The following is a 22,740-nucleotide window of genomic DNA, read 5'->3' as shown; positions in this document are numbered from 1 at the left end:
AATTCGAGCTGCCGCAAAGTCCAGAACCACCAGATCCAATCTAGACACCGTCATGGAGGGGTTCACCACTTCCATTGGTGCCTCTTTGATGATGTGTGAGTAATTCTTTTTAGACCTACAGGTCCGTAGTTAGTAGCTAGATGGCTTCCTCTCTCTCTGTTGATTATCAATACAATGGTGTCTTGGAGATCCATATGATGTAAGCCTTCTTGCGGTGTGTTTGTTGGGATCCGATGAACTTTGAGTTTACGATCAGATCTATGTTTTTATCATGAAAGTTATTTGAGTCTTCTTTGATCTCTTATATGCATGATTGCTTATAGCCTCGTATTTCTTCTCCAATATTTGGGTTTTGTTTGCCCAACTTGATCTATTTATCTTGCAATGGGAAGAGGTGCTTTGTAGTGGGTTCGATCTTACGGTGCTTGATCCCAGTGATAGAAGGGGAACCGACACGTATGTATCGTTGCTACTAAGGATAACAAGATGGGATCTATATCTCCACAATAGATAAACGGATCCCGTCTACATCATGTCATCGTTATTATTGCATTACTCTGTTTTTCCATGAACTTAATACACTAGATGCATGCTGGATAGCGGTCGATGTGTGGAGTAATAGTAGTAGATGCAGGCAGGAGTCGGGCTACTAATCTTGGACGTGATGCCGATATAATGATCATTGCCTGGATATTGTCATGATTATTTGAAGTTCTATCAATTGCCCAACAGTAATTGTTTTCCCACCATTTGCTATTTTTCTGGAGAGAAGCCACTAGTGAAACCTACGGCCCCTGGGTCTCTTTTCGTCATATTTGCCTTTGCGATCTATTTTCCTTTGCATTTATTTTCAGATCTATTAAATCAAAAATACAAAAATACCTTGCTGCAATTTATTTGTTCCACGATCTATTTATCCTATCTACCACTTTAGCCTCGCGATATTTGCCTATCGTGAGGTGTCGTACCCGAAAGGGATTGACAACCCCTTTAACACGTTGGGTTGCGAGTATTTTTTATTTGTGTGCAGGTGTTGTTTACGTGGTGTCAGGAGGTTCTCCTACTGGTTCGATAACCTTGGTCTCATCACTTAGGGAAATACCTACCATCGCTATACTGCATCATCCCTTCCTCTTTGGGGAAATACCGACGTATTTCTAGCAGACATCATTGACTAAGCCTCTTCCACAAGCAAAACATTATCAGCACCAAGACTCCATGGGTGTTAGATTCATTACAATGTAATCTAGATTATTGACTCTAGTGCAAGTGGGAGACTGAAGGAAATATGCCCTAGAGGCAATAATAAAGTTGTTATTTTATATTTCCTTATTCATGATGAATGTTTATTATTCATGCTAGAATTGTATTAACCGGAAACTTGATACATGTGTGAATACATCGACAAAACAACGTGTCCCTAGTATGCCTCTACAAGACTAGCTCGTTGATCAAAGATGGTTAAATTTCCTAGCCATGGACATGAGTTGTCATTTGATAACGGGATCACATCATTAGTGGAATGATGTGATGGACAAGACCCATTCGTCAGCTTAGCATAATGATCGTTCAGTTTTATTGCTATTGCCTTCTTCGTGTCAAATATATACTCCTCCAACTATGAGATTGTGCAACTCCTGGACACCAGAGGAATGCCTTGTGTGCTATCAAACGTCACAACGTAACTGGGTGTTGATAAAGATGCTCTACAGATATCTCTGAAGGTGTTTGTTTGGTTGGCATAGATCGAGATTAGAATTTGTCACTCCGAGTATCGGAGAGGTATCTCTGGGCCCTCTCGGTAAAGCACATCATATGAAGCCTTACAAGCAATGCGAATAATGAGTTAGTTACGGGATGATGCACTATGGAACGAGCAAAGAGACTTACCGGTAATGAGATTGAACTAGGTATGAAGATACCGATAATCGGACCTCGGGCAAGTAACATACCGATGACAAAGGGAATAACGTATGTTAACATTGCGGTTTGACTGATAAAGATCTTCGTATAATATGTGGGAACCAATATGAGCATCCAGGTTCCGCTATTGGTTATTGACCAGAGAGGTGTCTCGGTCATGTCTACATAGTTCTCGAACCCGTAGGGTCCGCACACTTAACATTCGATGACGATTGGTATTATATGAGTTATGTGTTTTGGTGACCGAAGGTTGTTCGGAGTCCATGATGAGATCACAGACATGACGAGGAGTCTCAAGATGGTCGAGAGGTAAATATTGATATATTGGAAGGTTATATACGGACACCGGAATGGTTTCAAAGAGGTTCGGGGATTTTTCGGGGTACCAGGAGGTTACCGGAACCCCCGCGGGAAAGTTAATGGTCCACATGGGCCTTAGTGGAGAGGAGAGGGCAGGCCACGGGAGGTGGCGCGCGCCCTCCCAAGACAATCCGAATTGGACAAGGGGTGGGGGCCCGGCCCCCCCTTTCCTTCTCCCTCTCCACCTCTTTCCCCTTTCCCCTCTCCGTAAGAAGGAAAAGAGGGGGACGAATCCTACTAGGAGTGGAGTCCTAGTAGGACTCCCCCCTTGAGAACCCACAAGTATAGGGGATTGCAACAGTTTTCGAGGGTAGAGTATTCAACCCAAAATTATTGATTCGACACAAGGGGAGCCAAAGAATATTCTCAAGTATTAGCAATGAGTTGTCAATTCCCACACCTGGATAACTTAATATCTGCAGCAAAGTATTTAGTAGCAAAGTAGTATGGAAGTAACGGTAACAGTAGCAGTTTTGTAGTGATTGTAACAGTGGCAACGGTAAAGTAACTAAGCAAAGAGCAATATGTGAAAAGCTCATAGGCATTGGATCAGTGATGGATAATTATGTCGGATGCGATTTCTCATGCAACAAACATAGGGTGACACAGACTAGCTCCGGTTCATCAATGTAATGTAGGGATGTATTCCGAATATAGTCATACGTGCTTATGGAAAAGAACTTGCATGAAATCTTTTGTCCTACCCTCCCGTGGCAGCGGGGTCTGATAAACCGCAAGTATACGGGATAGTTGTAGCCTCTTTCGATAAGTAAGAGTGTTGAACCCAATGAGGAGCTAAAGGCAGAACAAATACTCTCTCAAGTCCTATCGGCCACTGATACAACTCTACGCACGCTTGACGTTCGCTTTACCTAGAACAAGTATGAAACTAGAAGTACTTTGTAGGTGTTGTTGGATAGGTTTGCAAGATAATAAAGAACGCAAAAATATAAACTAGGGGTTGTTTAGATAAAGATGCAAGAAAGTAAATAAAGCGAGTGTGGAGAAGTGGTGGTAGGAGTTGTGGAATTGCCCCTAAGCAACTGACTACTTTACTAGACAAATAGCAAGTTTTATGTGGGAGAGGCATAAGCTAACATACTTTCTCTACTTGGATCATATGCACTTATATGGGAACTCTAGCAAGCGTCCGCAACTACTAAAGATTCATTAAGGTAAAACCCAACCATAGCATTAAAGTATCAAGTCCCCTTTTATCCCATACGCAACAATCCCCTTACTCGGGTTTATGCTTCTGTCACTCAAGCAACCCACCATAAAAGAATCATGAACATATTGCAACACCCTAGTGGGAATCCCTCACGCTTGCGCGACACGGAGGGCACAATAGGACAGCAACATAACCACAAGCAAATTAAACCAATCATAGCAATTCATCAATCACCGATAGGACAACGAAAATCTACTCAGACATCACAGGATGGCAACACATCATTGGATAATAATATGAAGCATAAAGCACCATGTTCAAGTAGAGGGTACAGAGGGATGCGGGAGAGTGGACCGCTGAATATAGAAGGGGGAAGGTGATGGAGATGTTGGTGAAGATGACGGCGGTGTTGGTGAAGATCGCGGTGATGATGATGGCCCCCGGCGGCGTTCCGGCGCCACCGGAAGCAAGGGGGAGAGAGCCCCCCTTCTTATTCTTCTTCCTTGGCCTTATCCCTAGATGGGAGAAGGGTTTCCCCTCTGGTCCTTGGCTCCCATGGCTTGGGAGGGGCGAGAGCCCCTCTAAGATTGGATCTATCTCTCTGTTTCTGCGTTCTCTGTTTCTGCCCCTTCAACGTTTCCTTTATATCTGGAGATTCGTAACTCCGATTGGGGTGAATCTTTCGTCCAGATTTTTCTCGTAAAATTAGCTTTCTTGCGGCAAAAGAAGAGCGTCAACCGCCTTACGGGTGGCCCACGAGAGTCCAGGGCGCGCCCAGGGGGGAGGGCGCTGTCGGTGTCAAAACCGGCGGATCTTGGGTAGGGGGTCCCGATCTGTGCGTCTTAGGATGATGGTAACAGGAAGTAAGGGACACAATGTTTACCCAGGTTCGGGCCCTCTCGATGGAGGTAAAACCCTACTTCTTGTTTGATTAATATTGAAGATATGAGTAGTACAAGAGTAGATCTACCACGAGATCGTAGAGGCTAAATCCTAGGAGCTAGCCTATGATGGTATGATTATAATTGTGATCAGCCTTCTAAGGAACAACCTCTCCGGTTTATATAGACACTAGAGAGGGCTAGGGTTTACACGGAGTCGGTTACAAGGAAGGAAATATAATATCCGGATCGCCAAGCTTGTCTTCCACGCAAAGGAGAGTCCCATCCGGACACGGGCTGGAGTCTTGAGTCTTGTATCTTCACGCTCGAATAGTTCGGACGATGTATATAGTCCGGCTGTCCGGATACCCCCTAATCTAGGACTCCCTCAGTAGCCCCTGAACCAGGCTTCAATGATGATGAGTCCGGCGCGCAGTCTTGTCTTCGGCATTGCAAGGCGGGTTCCTCCTGCCGAATACTCCAAGGTTATTGTCGAACACGTAGACCATGTCCGGATCTGCAAAATGATCTTCATATGCCACCATAGAGAGAACGATACTTTAGCTGACAACTTTTTAGACGATGTGATATCTTATTACGGTCGGGTCATTATCCGAACCGTTTCCCCACAACCAGCCACAACGCGTATTGCGAGGTAGTTTCCTTGACACATCTTGTCAAAGCAGAGATCATGTCCCCTTATCATGGGATTCTCATCAATACGGGTATGGGTGATCCCACCGTGCCATCAATCGTGGCGCTTGGGAAGTAAGCGATTCTCAACGAGCAAGTGGGGAGGTGCACCACTTTCGTCGCCTCTATAAAGGGATAAGAGTTCCCCATTTTTACCCACGCCTCCTTCCTCCTTTGCCCACTCTTGCCCCCTCGAGCTCCAGCGCCCTAGCCCAAGCCTTCTCCGCACAGCTAAACATGTCTGGAGCAGGAGGCAAGTGGGTAGCTTCCACCGTGAAGGAGAAGGATATCGCGAATCTTCGGGCGGCCGGATACTTGGCCGCAGACATAGCGCACCGGCTACCGGACGACGGGCAGGTTACTCCAACTCCGGGACCCCACGAGAGGGTCGTGTTTCTCGCCCACTTCATCCATGTACTAGGGTTTCCACTTCACCCCTTCGTCCGCGGGCTCATGTTCTACTACGGGCTAGATTTCCATGATCTAGCCCAAAACTTCGTCCTCAACATCTCGGCGTTCATCGTCGTATGCGAGGCCTTCCTCCGCATCAAGCCTCATTTCGGCTTGTGGTTGCAAATCTTCTGCGTGAAGCCGAAGATCGTGAGCGGCCAGCAAGCGGAGTGCGGAGGAGCCATGGTGGGCAAGATGCCTAACGTCACATGGCTTGACGGATCCTTTGTGGAAACCGTGAAGGGGTGGCAGTCGGGGTGGTTCTACATCACCGAGCCACACGGCGCCAATTGGGCGGCGGCCCCCGAGTTCCGATTCGGAACCCCCATGCGGCTCACCTCCTGGGAAAAGAAGGGCATGTCCTAGGGCGAGTCTACAAAGCTGACCGGGCTCCAAAACTGCATCAAGAGCATGAAAGACAAGAACATCAAACTTGTCAACGTGATCCAGGTCATGCTCGTTCGCCGGATCCTGCCGTGCCAAAGACGGACATTCAATCTGTGGGAGTTCATTCCGACCGAACACCAGACGCTTCAGAGGCTCTACGGCATGAAGCGCAAAGACGCGTAGAAGGCGTTGTTCAAGGCCTCCGAAGTACCTCCTCCCACATCCGAGGATTGTGGGCTCCACACCGCGCAGCCTTCTAATCAGGTGAGTTTTCAGGCTACCACCGGATTCAGTTCTTCCCAATATATTCATGAGGGAGCCTCAAGTAATTGTGCATATTTGTTCAGGATTATGTGGAGATAGCAGAGCAGGTCGATTGTCCGGCTCTGCTGCCAGAAGACCCGGCTCATGCTCTCCTGACGGAGATGCTGGTCCCGGCGCCCTACAAGGTGCCGGAGAAGAAGGCCGGAAAGAAGGCCCCGGGGACCAGGAAGGGTCTCCAGCGTAAAATCGTACCGGAGGCCTCGTTCGAAGACGACAAGGCGCACTCCTCCCCCGAAGGGGAGAAGAAGAGGAAGAGGAGGAGGCCGCCCCATCCGGAGAGGACGGGGGGGCTGAGAGGGCGGACCAGGGGGCCAGGAGAGGCCCCCGGTGCAAGGCCGTCATACCCTCATCGTCCGATGACAACAAGGCAGATTCCTCCCGCGAAGGTGGGGGAAAACGAGAAGAAACTCCACCTCCCCGTATTGGGGGGAGAAAAAGAGAAAGGTCGCCCCGGAAGGGGAGGCTGGGACGTCCAAGAAGTGAAAGGCATCCCTTCTGGACTACTCCGCCACCGCCGCTGATAGCGAGGAGGGGTGTCTGCCCAGGAAGAAGCCCTTAGTGCGATCGTAAGTATCCGCACTCTATAGTAATTTTGCTTCATAGTTTTGTTGTAACGCCGAACTTGTATGTAGTCCGGCCAGGGTCCATCTCGAGGTATTGTCTTCGGATGGGTCCTTGAGCGATTCGGCGATGAACTCGCTCCCGACGGCCACTACTCCTCAGCCTGTAGATGACACGGAGGTGTTGTCCCAAAGGCTTCTAGAGCGGGGGGAGGTGGCTCTAGAGGTGCCCCAAGGCGGCATTCCAGACGTCGGACATGCGGGGTTCAAGGTCCCCGCGGATCGTGTCGGTGAGAGCCACAGTAGGCCGGGCTCTCAACCGAACACTATTCCGGAGCCTTCAATGGTTCCGGACTCAGGCGGGCAGCCCCTCGTTAAGGAGGGAGAGCCGTCTGTGTCGAGGACTTCCGTTGTGCCCGAGGCGCCGGATTGTCTGCTGCAAGCACTTCGTGGCGCTTCCATGGATGAAGAGCACCGTACTCTTATGAGTGCGGTGATTCAGAAGGTTTTGTCCGCCAAGAGCGCACTAACCGAAGCTTGCACCAGCCTCCTAACAGGCTTTGAGGTAAGTGATAAAAATGTGTGAAATTACCACCCGATAGGTAGTAGCCCCTGATACTTTGTTTGGTGTTCGGAAAGAAAAACCAAATGGAGGGTCAATTATAATCCGCAGGAGTCTAACAATAAGTTTGAATATGAATAAGCAGGTTGTACTGCTTGCCGCTGTTGTCCGTACGGCCGAGATCGCTGGACTAAAACAGGACCTGGAGCAGGCGCAAGGAGAGCTCGACCTCATGAGGAGGTAGCTCGAAGAGAACAAAGGTGAAAGATTCCCCGCTCTCATATAATGAAGGATAAATAAAATTGATTATTCTAACGACAAAGCATCGTGATTTTGTAACAGGGGCCACCACCGAAGTGGCGTCTCTGAAGAAAGTGCTATCCGAGGCCGAACACAAGGCGGCCTTGGAACGCAAGGAGCGCGAAAAGCAAGATGCTAGAGTGGGCGAGGTACAACAAGAGCTCCAGGAGCTCGGCAAAAGTTCGAGTTCGTGGAGCGTGAGCTTAAGGCGAAAGAGGTCGAGCTTGCGAAGGCCCTTGCAAGTATAAAAGACACCAAGGCCGAAGCCGAGAAGGCACTGATACGTCTCCAGCGTATCTATAATTTTTGATTGTTCCATGCTATTATATTACCCCTTTTGGATGTTTATGGGCTTTATTTTACACATTCATATCATTTTTGGGACTAACCTACTAACCGGAGGCCCAGCCCATATTGCTGTTTTGTTGCCTATTTCAGTATTTCGAAGAAAAGGAATATCAAACGGAGTCCAAACGAAATGAAACCTTCGGGAGTGTGATTTTTGGAACGAACGTGATCCGGAGAGCTTGGAGTGCAAGTCAAGAAGCTCCCGAGGATCCCACGAGATAGCCCCCCCCCCTGTAGGGCATGCCCCCCTGTCTCGTGGGCCCCTCGGGCAGCCACCGACGTACTTCTTCCTCCTATATATACCTATGTACCCCGAAAACATCCAGGAGCACCATGAAACACAATTTCCACCGCCGTAACCTTCTGTATCCGCGAGATCCCATCTTGGAGCCTTCGCCGACACTCTACCGGAGGGGGAATCGACCATGGAGGGCCTCTACATCAACATCATTGCTCCTTCGATGAGTTGTGAGTAGTTTACCACAGACCTACAGGTCCATAGTTATTAGCTAGATGGCTTCTTCTCTCTTTTTGGATCTCAATACAATGTTCTCCCCCTCTCTTGTGGAGATCTATTCGATGTAATCTCTTTTTGCGGTGTGTTTGTCGAGATCCGATGAATTGTGGGTTTATGATCAAGTTTGTCTATGAATAATATTTGAATCTTCTCTGAATTCTTTTATGTATGATTGAGTTATCTTTGCAAGTCTCTTCGAATTATCAGTTTGGTTTGGCCTACTAGATTGGTCTTTCTTGCCATGGGAGAAGTGCTTAGCTTTGGGTTCAATCTTGCGGTGTTCTTACCCAGTGACAGAAAGGGTTGCAAGACACGTATTGTATTGTTGCCATCAAGGATAACAAGATGGTGTTTATATCATATTGCATGAGTTTATCCCTCTACATCATGTCATCTTGCTTAAAGTGTTACTCTGTTCTTATGAACTTAATACTCTAGATGCAGGCAGGAGTCGATCGATGTGTGGAGTAATAGTAGTAGATGCAGGCAGGAGTTGGTCTACTTGTTATGGATGTGATGCCTATATACATGATCATGGCTAGATAATATCATAACTATGCGCTTTTCTATCAATTGCTCGACAGTAATTTGTTCACCCACCATAATACTTATGCTATCTCGAGAGAAGCCTCTAGTGAAACCTATGGCCCCCGGGTCTATCTCTTATCATATTTGCTTCCAATCTACTTTTATTTGCATCTTTACTTTTTGCATCTATATTACAAAATACCAAAAATATATTACTATCTCTATTAGATCTCACTTTCGCAAGTGGCCGTGAAGGGATTGACAACCCCTTTATTGCGTTGGTTGCGAGTTCTCAGTTTGTTTGTGTAGGTGCGTGGGACTTTTGAGGAGCCTCCTACTGGATTGATACCTTGGTTCTCAAAACTGAGGGAAATACTTACGCTACACTTGTGGCATCACCCTCTCCTCTTCGGGCAAAACCAACGCTAGCTCAAGACGTAGCAAGAAGGATTTCTGGCGCCGTTGCCGGGGAGGTCTTCGCTCAAGTCAAGACATACCAAGTACCCATCACAAACCCATCTCCCTCGCATTTACATTATTTGCCATTTTCCTCTTGTTTTCCTCTCCCCCACTTCACCCTTGCCGTTTTATTCGCCCTCTCTTTCCCAATCTCCTCTCTCTTTTTCGCTTGCCTTTTTTCCATTGCTCGTTTGTTTGCTCGTTTGCTTCGTCATTATGGCTAGTTCCTTGTCCGCTCCTATGTCTCCCGAGTTTGAAGTTCTTCACTTCAAGCAAAGGCAAGGAGAAAAATTAAAAGATGCTTGGTATAGGATGATGGAATCTTATCGCAAGTGCACCCTAGAGGTGAACTTTAGAATTCTTCTTCGCAATTTTTATGTTGGGTTAAACATGATGCATAGACAACTCTTTGATTGCATTACCAAGGGAAATTTTATTGAAATTGATCCAAGTATTGCGCATGAAATTATAGAGGGAATAGTGGGAACACTACCTCAAAAGGGAGGATCTCATCCTACCCAAGAAGAAATGCAAGTGTTTGGAAAGATTTGCGAAGTAACAAAAAATTTACAAAAATCTCTTGAGCCTCTTAAAAGTGTTAGCGGAAATCTGCACCGCATGAATATGTTGATCACTCTTTGCAATAAGCGGTCAGATTCTTTAGATCTAAACATTTCAGAGTATGAAGGGAAGTGGAAAGAACCTCCCGGATTCGAGCATGACTCCGCTAAAAACTGAAAATTAAAGATGGCACTCCTTAGATCTATCTTCGCTTTTTATGCCTAGCTAGGGGCGTTAAACGATAGTGCTAGTTGGGAGGCAACCCAATTTTCTTTATGTCTTCTGTTTTTGCTCCTGTTTAGGAATAAATCTTGCATCTACTCTCTGTTTAGATGTGTTTTTAGCTTTTAATTAGTGTTTGTGCCAAGTAGAACCTATAGGATAAACTAAGATGATAGTTGATTTGATTCTGCTGAAAAACAGAAACTTTGCGCTCACGAGAAAAAAATCAATAAATCACAAAAACGTGCTTTTGCATTGATTCTTTTTGATTCTGATCAATAGACAAATTTTCCAGTACGTCCTATTTTGGTAGGAGTTTTAGAGTTCCAGAAGTTTGCGTTAGTTACAGATTGCTACAGACTGTTCTGTTTTTGACAGATTCTGTTTTTCGTGTGTTGTTTGCTTATTTCAATGCATCTATGGCTAGTAAATTAGTTTATAAACCATAAGGAAGTTGGAATACAGTAGGTTTAACACCAAAATAAATAAAGAATGAGTTCAGTGCAGTACCTTATGTGGTGGTTTTGTTTTCTTTCACTAACAGAGCTTATAAGATTTCCTGTTGAGTTTTGTGTTGTGAAGTTTTCAAGTTTTGGGTAAAGCTTTTATGGACTATGGAATAAGGAGTGGCAAGAGCCTAAGCTTGGGGATGCCCATGGCAGCCCAAGATATTCAAGGATAGCCAAAAGCCTAAGCTTGGGGATGCCCCGGGAAGGCATCCCCTCTTTTGTCTTCGTTCATTGGTAACTTTACTTGGAGCTATATTTTTATTCGCTACATCATATGTGTTTTGCTTGGAGCGTCGTGTATTATATTAGTCTTTGCTTTTTAGTTTACCACAATCATCCTTGCTGTACACACCTTTTTGTGAGAATCCTATTTGATTAGAATTTGCTAGAATACTCTATGTGCTTCACTTATATCTTTTGAGCTTGTTAGTTTTTGCTCTAGTGCTTCACTTATATCTTTTAGAGCACGGTGGTGTCTTAATTTTGAAGAAATTTCTAGTCTCTCATGCTTCACTTATATTATTTTGAGAGTCTTTTAGAACAGCATGGTATTTACTATGGTTATAAAGTTGGTCCTAGAATGGTGAGCATCCAAGTTGGGTATAATAAAAACTATCATAGGAAGTGAATTGGATGCTATGATCAACTTGATACTTGATAATTGTTTTGAGATATGGAGGTAGTGATACTAAAGTTATGGTAGTTGGGTTATTATGAATTTAAATAATGCTTGTGTTGAAGTTAGCAAGTCCCGTAGCATGCACGTATGGTTAAAGTTGTGTAACAAATTTGAAACATGAAGTGTACCTGGCTTGTGCATCCTTATGAGTGGCGGTCGGGGACGAGCGATGGTCTTTTCCTACCAATCTATCCCCCTAGGAGCATGTGCATAGTACTTGATTTTTGATGACTTCTAAATTTTTTCAATAAGTATATGAGTTCTTTTGACTAATGTTGAGTCCATGGATTATACACACTTTTACCTTTCCGCCTTTGCTAGCCTCTTCGGTATCGTGCATTGCCCTTTCTCACCTTGAGAGTTTGTGCAAACTTCGCCGGTGCATCCAAACCCCGTGATATGATACGCTATATCACACATAAACCTCCTTATATCTTCCTCAAAACAGCCACCATACCTACCTATTATGGCATTTCCATAGCCATTCCGAGATACATTACCATGCAACTTTCCACTGTTCCGTTCATCATGACATACTTTACTTTTGTCATATTGTCATTGCATGATCATGTAGTTGACATCGTATTTGTGGCAAAGCCACCATGCATTATTTTTCATACATGTCACTCTTGATTCATTGCACCATCCTGGTACACCGCCGGAGGCATTCATATAGAGTCATATCTTGTTTTAGTTTTGAGTTGTAATTCATATGTTGTAATCAATAGAAGTGTGATGATCATCATTATTAGAACATTGCCCAAAGAAAAAAAAGAAAGGCCAAAAAAAGAAAGGCCCAAAAGAAAAAAAAAGAAAAGGAAAAAAAAGGAAAAAAAAAGGGCAATGTTACTATCTCTTTTTCCACAATTGTGCTTCAAAGTAGCACCTTGTTCTTCATGTAGTGAGTCTCATATTTTGTGCTTCAAAGTAGCACCATGTTTTTCATATAGTGAGTCTCATAAGTTGTCTTTTTCATACTAGTGGGAATTTTTCATTATAGAACTTGGCTTGTATATTCCTACGATGGGCTTCCTCAAATGCCATAGGTCTTAGTGAGCAAGCAAGTTGGATGCACACCCACTCATTTTCTTTTGTTAAGCATTCATTTATAGCTCTAGTGCATCTGTTGCATGTCAATCCCTACTCCTCATGTTGACATCAATTGATGGGCATCTCCATAGCCCGTTGATTATCCTCGTCAATGTGAGACTTTCTCCTTTTTTGTCTTCTCCACACAATCCCCATCATCATATTCTATTCCACCCATAGTGCTATATCCATGGCTCACGCTCATGTATTGTGTGAAGGTTGAAAAAGTTTGAGATTATTTAAGTATGAAACAATTGCTTGGCTTTTCATCGGGGGTATAGAAGTTGGGGACATCTTTGTGTGACGAAAATGAAGCATAGCCTAACTATATGATTTTGTAGTGATGAACTTTGTTTTGCCAAGTTATTTTGAGAAGACATGATTACTTTGATTAGTATGCTTGAAGTGTTACTATTTCTTTTATCATTATGAACTTTTATTTTGTATTAATTTGGATCTGCACATTCATGCCACAATAAAGAAAATTACATTATGAATTATGCTAGGTAGCATTCCACATCAAGAATTCTCTTTTTATCATTTACCTACTCGAGGACGAGCAGCAATTAAGCTTGGGGATGCTTGATACGTCTCCAACGTATCTATAATTTTTGATTGTTCCATGCTATTATATTACCCTTTTGGATGTTTATGGGCTTTATTTTACACATTTATATGATTTTTGGGGCTAACCTACTAACCGGAGGCCCAGCCCATATTGCTGTTTTTTTGCCTATTTCAGTATTTCGAAGAAAAGGAATATCAAACGGAGTCCAAATGGAATGAAACCTTCGGGAGCGTGATTTTTGGAACGAACGTGATCCGGAGAGCTTCGAGTGCAAGTCAAGAAGCTCCCGAGGACCCCACGAGATAGGGCCCCCCCCTGTAGGGCGCGCCCCTCTGTCTCGTGGGCCGCTCGGGTGGCCACCGACGTACTTCTTCCTCCTATATATACCTACGTACCCCGAAAACATCCAGGAGCACCATGAAACACAATTTCCACCGCGTAACCTTCTGTATCCGCGAGATCCCATCTTGGAGCCTTCGTCGGCACTCTACCGGAGGGGGAATCAACCATGGAGGGCCTCTACATCAACATCCTTGCCCCTCCGATGAGTTGTGAGTAGTTTACCACAGACCTACGGGTCCATAGTTATTAGCTAGATGGCTTCTTCTCTCTTTTTGGATCTCAATACAATGTTCTCCCCGTCTCTTGTGGAGATCTATTCGATGTAATCTCTTTTTGCGGTGTGTTTGTCGAGATCCGATGAATTGTGGGTTTATGATCAAGTTTATCTATGAATAATATTTGAATCTTCTCTGAATTCTTTTATGTATGATTGAGTTATCTTTGCAAGTCTCTTTGAATTATCAGTTTGGTTTGTCCTACTAGATTGGTCTTTCTTGCCATGGGAGAAGTGCTTAGCTTTGGGTTCAATCTTGTGGTGTTCTTACCCAGTGACAGAAAGGGTTGCAAGACACGTATTGTATTGTTGCCATCGAGGATAACAAGATGGGGTTTATATCATATTGCATGAGTTTATCCCTCTACATCATGTCATCTTGCTTAAAGTGTTACTCTGTTCTTATGAACTTAATACTCTAGATGCAGGCAGGAGTCGGTCGATGTGTGGAGTAATAGTAGTAGATGCAGGAAGGAGTCGGTCTACTTTTTATGGACGTGATGCCTATATACATGACCATGCCTAGATAATCTCATAACTATGCGCTTTTCTATCAATTGCTCGACAGTAATTTGTTCACCCATCGTAATACTTATGCTATCTCGAGAGAAGCCTCCAGTGAAACCTATGGCCCCCGGGTCTATCTCTTATCATATTTGCTTCCAATCTACTTTTATTTGCATATTTACTTTTTGCATCTATATTACAAAATACCAAAAATATATTACTATCTCTATTAGATCTCACTTTCGCAAGTGGCTGTGAAGGGATTGACAACCCCTTTATTGCGTTGGTTGCGAGTTCTCAGTTTGTTTGTGTAGGTGCGTGGGACTTTTGAGGAGCCTCCTACTGGGTTGATACCTTGGTTCTCAAAACTGAGGGAAATACTTATGCTACACTTGTTGCATCACCCTCTCCTCTTCGGGGAAAACCAGCGCTAGCTCAAGACGTAGCAGGCACAGCAGGAAATCCAGGAGGCCAAAAAGATAGCGGCGGGTAAGAAATTCTTTATGCAAAGCAAACATGTGGAGGAGGCGTTTCTTTTATTTACCCGAGTTCGGAGCTCTCCAGGGGCATTCGCAGATCTGCCATGCAGCATATCAGACGCCTCGGAGTTCTACCGTGCCCAGGATGGGAGCTCAAAGGAGAAGTTGTTCTGGTCCCAGTATGCTGGGGCCGAACATCCAACGCCTCTTAGTGACCAACTGAAGCAGTTGGTTGAACTCCACAGGGCGGCTGAAGCGGCTATGAAAGATTTCATAGTCCGGATGTGGCCTGGTGAGCCCCTGCCCACCAGCTACTTCAGCCTGATCAAGCGGATGGTGAGTGCCTGTCCGCGGCTTGAAGTGATCAAACGATCTGTTTGCATTTTTTTGAGAAACTTGACAGTAGGGCGAAAAACCCTACTATTTTTCATATATCTATATAAATGGGGTGTTTACATAGACATATCCATCAGATCCTCACAAGGTGCAATGTGCACCTAGTGTCTAACTAGTCAACAAAGAGAAGTGAGACTGTTGTCTATACAATAGAGTTACAAAAGTTAAGCAAGGCAGCTATATGAGCTGCTTTAACCCTATGTTGGAGAAGCTTGATGTCCTCTTTGAAGCGGTTTAACCAGGACCCCACACTAGGAGCCACCCCTCTGAAATGCTTGTTGTTACTCTCTTTCCAAATGCTCCAGGCCGAAGTTAGGAATGTTTCAAAGAAGAATTGGTTTGGCCAGGAGTGATCAGTAGCTTGAAGGAGATCTAGCCGGTTATGAAAGGGGCCCCAGTCAATATGAAGTTTGGCCCAACAGGTTTGGCTAAAGGGGCAGGTGAAGATCATATGATCCACGGTCTCCTCAACACGTTGGCCACAGAGGATGCAGTCAAAGTTGTCACCGATATTGTAGTGCCTTCTTTTAAGCATATTGCGAGTGTTGAGTCTATCAAGGAATAGGAGCCAGCCGAACACTTTGATTTTCATAGTGCATCGTGACTTCCAAAGATTTTTGAACACAGGGTGCGCCACCACGTCCATGAAGTAATTTTTGTAATAGTCCTTTGGCATGTAGCATGTCGAGCCCCAGGAGTAGTGCCAAACATCATGCAGTGAGGTTGATGGAGATATCCAAAATGGAGGGGAAGACATGGACTGGATCTCCTCGAGTGCCTGCGGTGAGACTGGTAGATGAAAGGTTTCATGCAGCTCCGTGCACATCATCGCCTCAGCCACTGACAAATCTTCATGAATAGCATAGGAAAAGGCTCGAGGATGAGAAACTTGGAGGATTTCCTCTTTCCACAAATCTTTCCAAAAGAGAGTCGTTTCTCCATCAACCACTTGAACACTTGTGATTCCTCAAAATATGGGAGTGAGTTTTAGGATATCCTTCCACCAGAAGGATCCAATAGAATCCACTACATGGGGGATCTTGCCAACGTAAAGATTGTCCTAAATAAGATTCACCCAAGGGACATCCTGCTTGTTGAAGAATTTGTGCAAGAATTTGAGCAACAGGGCCTCATTATGAATCTGAATATTGATCACACCCAGACCACCTTTTTTCTTTGGCCTACAGACCAAATCCCATGCAGCCAAAGAGTTGCATTTGTCCCCTTGCTCCGTTTTCTTAGTCCAAAGACATCTATGTCTGATCTTGTCCAGGATCTCAATGAGCTTGGGTGGAAACTTAAGCGTGCACATGGCGAACACTAGAAGAGACGTGATCGAGGCATTCAGCCAAGAGAGCTTGTCACCATATGACATCATCGCAATAGTGGATGTAAGTTGTCTTTCTCGTCTGCTTACCAGAGGCATGAGCTCATGTATCGTGGGTTTAGTCGTGCCAAGTGGGAGGCCCGGGTAGGTGAAAGGCATCGATCCAATGGTGCATCCAAAAACTCTGGCCAGATTCGCCGTGGTAGCCAAGTCTAGGTTGATTGGGATTAGGGTGGATTTATGGAAGTTGATCTTAAGCCCAATGGATGAGGCATAGTCAGATAGGAGCTGTTTGATCAAAGCGGCTTGTTGGATGCATGCAGGTAGGACAATGAGTGTGTCATCCGCATATTGGAGGACAGGATAATATGTTTGTCCTCTGCAAGGAAAAGGAAGGTGTATACGGCCTTGTCTGAACACGTCATTGATTGCTGCCCGGAGTAACTCAGTCGCAAGGACAAAGATTAGGGGGGACAGCGGATCTCCTTGCCGAACCCCACACTTGCAGAGAAATTGCCGACCCGGGACCCCATTGAGGAGAACTGAAGATCAGCCAGAGGAGAAGAGGCAGTTGATCCAAGCAATCCATCGATTGTTAAATCCCATATGCCGCATTATATTGATCATGGGCTCACGAGCAATGGTATCAAAGGCTTTGGCGAAGTCAAGCTTCAGCAGAACAATCCCCCTTCCAGAAGTATGGCACTGATGGATATACTGGTAGGCCCAGGTGAGACAATCTTGAAATGTCCGCCCTTTGAGAAATCTATACTGATTACAGTGTACCAGCTGTAGAATGACACATTGGAGGCGGTTTGCAAGTAGCTTAGTGATCAACTTAAGGCAGCAGTTCAGTAGTGTAATGGGTCTGTAATCGTTAATGGACTCGGGCGAATTGACCTTGGGTATTAAAGTAATGAGACCATTGTTGATGCTGGTGATGTCGAGTGTGCCTTCATGAAATTGCTTACAGAGTGCATAAAAGTCATGTTTAATAATAGGCCAGCAGGCCTTAAGAAATGCAGCACTAAATCCATCAGGTCCAGGGGCACGATCGGGAGGCATTTCTTTGACAATGCTATCAATTTCTTCCTCAGAAAATGGGTCAGTGAGATGGTCAAGGTTGTGTGCCCGAGGGATGATCGACGAAAGATCAAATTTCATGTCACAGGAAGCGGTAGTACCTAACCTTGTTTTATAAGTGGAGTAAAGCAAGGCTTCTTTTCCTGGGTGATCTTCAACCAGAGTACCATTGTCCGTACTAAACGAAGCAATGTTATTCTTACGAAATCTCTCGGTTGCAATGGCCTAGAAAAAATTTGTATTTTTGTCGCCAAACTTGATCCAACATATGGTACAGCGTTTTTTCCAATATAACTTCTGGTACTTGAGCAACTTGAGCAAATGAGCTTTAAGGATGTTTCTGAAGTTAGCTTTAGGAATTGTGAGGCATCTTTTGTTTTCTAAATCATCCAAATCCGTCAGGACAGCATTACAGTTACTGATCGCAATGGAAAGCTTTGAAATATTTCTACTCCAAACTTTAAGAGCGTGTCTAAGGGCCTTAAACTTGTGGGAGAGCGTAGCAGCCGCGTTTTTTTTATGAACTGGTCTGTCCCAAACCTCTTGAACTACCTCCATGAACCTCGGGTGCAAAATCCAGTAAGATTCAAAGCGAAACAGTTTACTACGAGGGATTTTAGTTTCAATAGTTACCACGCGAGGGATATGGTCAGACACAGGTTTCCCGAGAGGTTTAACCAGGGTTTTAGGATATGTGTTGGTCCAATGGAGGGAAGTGAAAACCCAATCAATTTGTTCCAAAAGAGGATCAAGTTGCATATTACTCCAAGTATAAGATCTGCCCTGAATCAGAATTTCAATTAACTGCTGCTTGTGAATGATGTCATTGAAAGCGATCATGTCATTTATATCCCCCCCCCCGGCTTGTTACGGTTGTCAGGAGCACGCATATAGTTGAAATCCCCAAGTAGAAGCCAATCTTGCCCAGGAGGAATATCTACATCATAAAGCCAGGAGGTAAACGTATCTCGATCATCCCCCGCACAAGGAGCGTAAATATTAACAAGAGACCAAGACTGAGATGACTACGTGCTGACAAAACTAATAGTCAAGGCAAAAACATCCACAGAAACAACATTTCCAGTGAAAATAGCGCTTTTCCATACTATCAGAAGGCCTCCAGAGGCACCGCGCGAAGGAATAAAAGCATAACGATCAAATTTTTTGGGAAAGCAGGTTTTAATAAATGCAAAAGAGACATCGGGCATTTTGGTCTCTTGCAAACACACAACCGCACAACCACTAGAAGTAATCGCATTATTGAGGGCCAGCTGCTTCTTCTCAGAGTTTAAACCTCTGACGTTCCATGAAAGCACATTCCAGCAGTGTAGTGAGGGCATTAGGTGTAGTGATTACTCGGAGGAGGAAGCCAGGTCCCCGCGCTCAGCATCAGATACAGGTGGAGATGAGGGAACAGCAAGTAAGGCTTCAGAAGATAGCTCACTTTCCAGGATGGCACAACGATTGACACCGATTTCTTGCAGAGTTGATACAGGTGTAGGCGGAGGGATATCACCAGCAGAGCTAGAAGAGCCAATAGAGGGCGCGAGACGAGGCTTTACCTTGGAAGTGCTCCTGCGGATGTCCAGAATAGCCTGAGATTTGAAACCATTATATTTGTTTGATCGCTCGTTGCGTCTGGCTGCGTTGGTGGAGACCGGAGGCTCTTCCCTGGGGCGCCTAGCACGGGGGGGGGGGGGCTGGCAAAGCAGGAGGCATAGCAGCAGAGGAAGTTTGGATCTCAACATTACCAGGCAAAGTAGAATCTTCAATATTTCCTCAAGCACAACAGATGAGGCTGCAGGAGTGACAACAACAGCATCAAGGACCTGGGAGAAGTTGATGCCCTCTGCGTCCATAGAAACTCTGACAGAGACAGCCGAGGAAGCAGTCTGCATGCCAAAACCCTCAATCCAGGGTCCAATAGAAGCAATAGCTGGTCAGAGGGCCTGAAAAATGAATGAATTGAGACGTTGTCGAGGTATCGGATCATCCAGAAGAATAGATAGCAACTCCTCCCCTTGAGCAGACAGACCAAACCGGATGCCCTGGGAGTGCAGAACCACATTGATAGTCAGAGATTCAGGTAAGGCCACCTGCTGACCCATAGCATCCATCAGTGCATGCATCACAGGCAGATCATTAAGCGGTTCAGGCATCACAGGTAGGGTAATATTGAGATCTGGCAGCACATCCATTTCAGCCTGAGAAGAGCTAGAGTTATCGGACACCATAATGGAGTCGTTCCAGGCCTGGAAGGCGTTGTCAGTGATGTTGTTCTCAGGAGCAATGTCGTGCTGAACTTGAGGGTGCCCGTCGGGCCTTTGCCCGTGTGAAGGTGCATTGGGGTAAGCTGTATGCTGAGAAGCTGGTGAAGAACGGGCCGCTAGAGGGCAAGGCGCATCGCTATCCCGAGAAATATTATGAAGGGCGCTCGTCTCGTGGCCGATGAATGTACCAAGGACACAATTTTAGAATGAATTCACTTCTATCATGTTTGTAATATAAGGACGAAGTTACTTGCGCTATATAGCGCTTTTTTGATTTAAAATATTACCTTCTATGCGGCTGTTTATAAAATTTTGAAAGTAGGCCAGTCATCGGCTTCCGCCCCCACGCAACTAGTACTGGGGTGTTCGTGGAAAACCCGGGCACTCTTTATCCAAATGTTTGGTCCCTTAAGGAGGTGTCCGGCGCAGTGAACAAGGCAATCGGACTATGCGGCTTTATAACTTTCACTTAGCCATAGAAGTCTACAATTTTAAATTTCGGCGAAGCCCCTAGAATCCGGAAGGCCGAATTGGGGCGCTATATACGCCTAGATCGGACGAAGCCGATTTATCTCCTAAAGCGAAAAAATCTTTAAGGATTTTAAGACCTCTAGAACAGCGACCAGCTCTCGCCATATCATGCCGGTCAGTTTTCGGCTTTCTCTACTGAGGTGCTCGTCCGGAAGAACCGGGACACAATCGTAGTAGTTCTCCCTGTGCTACCTTAGCCGATATGACGGAACGTAAGGTACCAAAACAAGGGAGCTGGGCTAACCCAACTGTAGACCCAAGACATGATTCGGAGCTGATGCATATAGTGCTATAAGTTCGGGGTGCCGCACTGTTGAAAGTGTTCGGACTTGTCTTGCCATATTATGGGGCGCCATAAGGAGCCCCTGCCAAACTGAACGTACCAAGGTGTACGACTGCAATATCAAATAAACATTTGTAAGAAAAAATGCTCAAATAAGAATAATAAGTTGATGCTATATATGATCTCCCATTGACGAATAGTATGTTTAAGCGTATGTTTACAACGAATGCATTAAGCGGAGATAAATAGGACTATTTGACATATCCTATCCAGGGGCAAGCTACGTACAGATAGATAAAATAGGTATAACGATCATAAATAGATTCCACCTGGGTATTTCCTTCTATGCGCAAAGCCTATTGCCTCCTTGGTTTTCTCTAGTCCGACAATCCGGCTCTTCTGAAGAGGCTGCACTAAAGCAATGTCCTGGAAGGTAAAGGGAAAGGTTATGAAGGTATGTTGTGGTGATACCGCACTATTGACTGAGCCACTGCTGCGCCTCCGCCTGTGCCCATGGTATCTTGAGTGCGTAATTGTGTACGCATGGCACGAATGCTGCTTTGATGGGATTTGAGTGGAGGCCGGACTGCTACTCGCTCTCTTGGCGTGCCTGGTGATCCTGTTGCGGGGTGCTCTAGACTCGCTTGACGGTGCTTGACGTTGTCGTCGCCGGATTGGTGGTTTGCTATAGGAGGCCGCATTGTACTTCTGCCGCGAGGGCTGCAGTATGCTCTTCTGTACGGAGAGAGCGGTCCATGTTTCTGTTGACTGTTATGACCCTGCGCGGGCCTGGCATCTTGAGCTTGAGGTATGCATAGTATGGTACCGCATTGAATCTAGCAAATGCGGTTCATCCAAGCAGTGCGTGGTAACCACTACGGAAAGGGACGATATCAAAGATTAACTCTTTGCTTTGGAAGTTGTCCGGAGATCCGAAGACCACTTCCAATGTTATGGAGCCCATACAACGGGCCTCTACTCCAGGAATTACACCTTTAAAGGTGGTTTTGGTGGCTTGATCCTTGAAGGATCGATGCCCATTTTGCGCACTATGTCCTGGTAAAGCAGGTTTAGGCTGCTGCCGCCATCCATAAGGACTCGTGTGAGGTGGAATCTGTCGATGATTGGGTCTAAGACCAATGCGGCTGAGCCACCATGGCGGATGCTAGTAGGATGATCCCTACGATCAAAGGTGATCGGACAAGCAGACCATGGGTTGAATTTGGGGACGACTGGCTCCATCACATAGACGTCCCGTAGTGCTCGCTTCCGTTCCCGCTTGGGGATGTGAGTGGCGTAGATCATGTTGACCGTTTTCATCTAGGGGGGGATTTCTTCTTTTCCCCCGTGCTCGGACGCCGGGGCTCCTCGTCATTGTTGCTGTGCAGACCCTTGTCCTTGTTTTCGGCGTTTACTTTGCCGGCCTGTTTGAACACCCAGCAGTCTCTATTAGTGTGGTTGGCTGGCTTGTCTGGGGTGCCATGAATTTGGCACGGGCACTCCAGTATGTCGTCCAGACTGGACGGTCCCTGATTGTTTCGTTTGAACGGTTTCTTCCGCTGACCGGATTTGGATCCGTTGAATCCGGCGTTGACTGTCATGTCTTCGGTGTTGTCGTCGTTGTTCCGTCGCTTGTGTCTGTTGCATCATAGCTTGCCATTATTGTCACGAACGTCTGAAGTGCCAGAATGTGGCGTGGTGCTACTGCGAGCCAACCAGCTGTCCTCGCCCACGTAAAAGCGGGTCATTAGTGTCGTGAGAGCTGCCATGGACTTGGGTTTCTCCTGGCCGAGGTGTCGGGCGAGCCACTCGTTGCGGATATTATGCTTGAAGGCCGCCAGGGATTCGGCATCCGGATAGTCAACTATTTGGTTCTTTTTAGTTAGGATCCGAGTCCAGAATTTCCTGGCTGATTCTCCGGGTTGTTGAGTAATGTGGCTCAAGTCATCGGCGTCCAGAGGTCGCACATATGTGCCTTGGAAGTTGTCAAGGAATGCGTCTTCCAGGTTTTCCCAACTACCAATGGAATTTGCGGGCAGGCTATTTAGCCAGTGTCAGGCGGGTCCTTTGAGCTTAAGGGGAAGATACTTGATGGCGTGTAGATCGTCTTTGCGGGCCATGTGAATGTGGAGAAGGAAATCTTTGATCCATACAGTG

The sequence above is a fragment of the Triticum aestivum genome, chromosome 7B (assembly GCF_018294505.1).
Source record: "Triticum aestivum cultivar Chinese Spring chromosome 7B, IWGSC CS RefSeq v2.1, whole genome shotgun sequence".
In the NCBI taxonomy this organism is placed as follows: domain Eukaryota; kingdom Viridiplantae; phylum Streptophyta; class Magnoliopsida; order Poales; family Poaceae; genus Triticum; species Triticum aestivum.
This window is presented reverse-complemented; position numbering follows the sequence as displayed.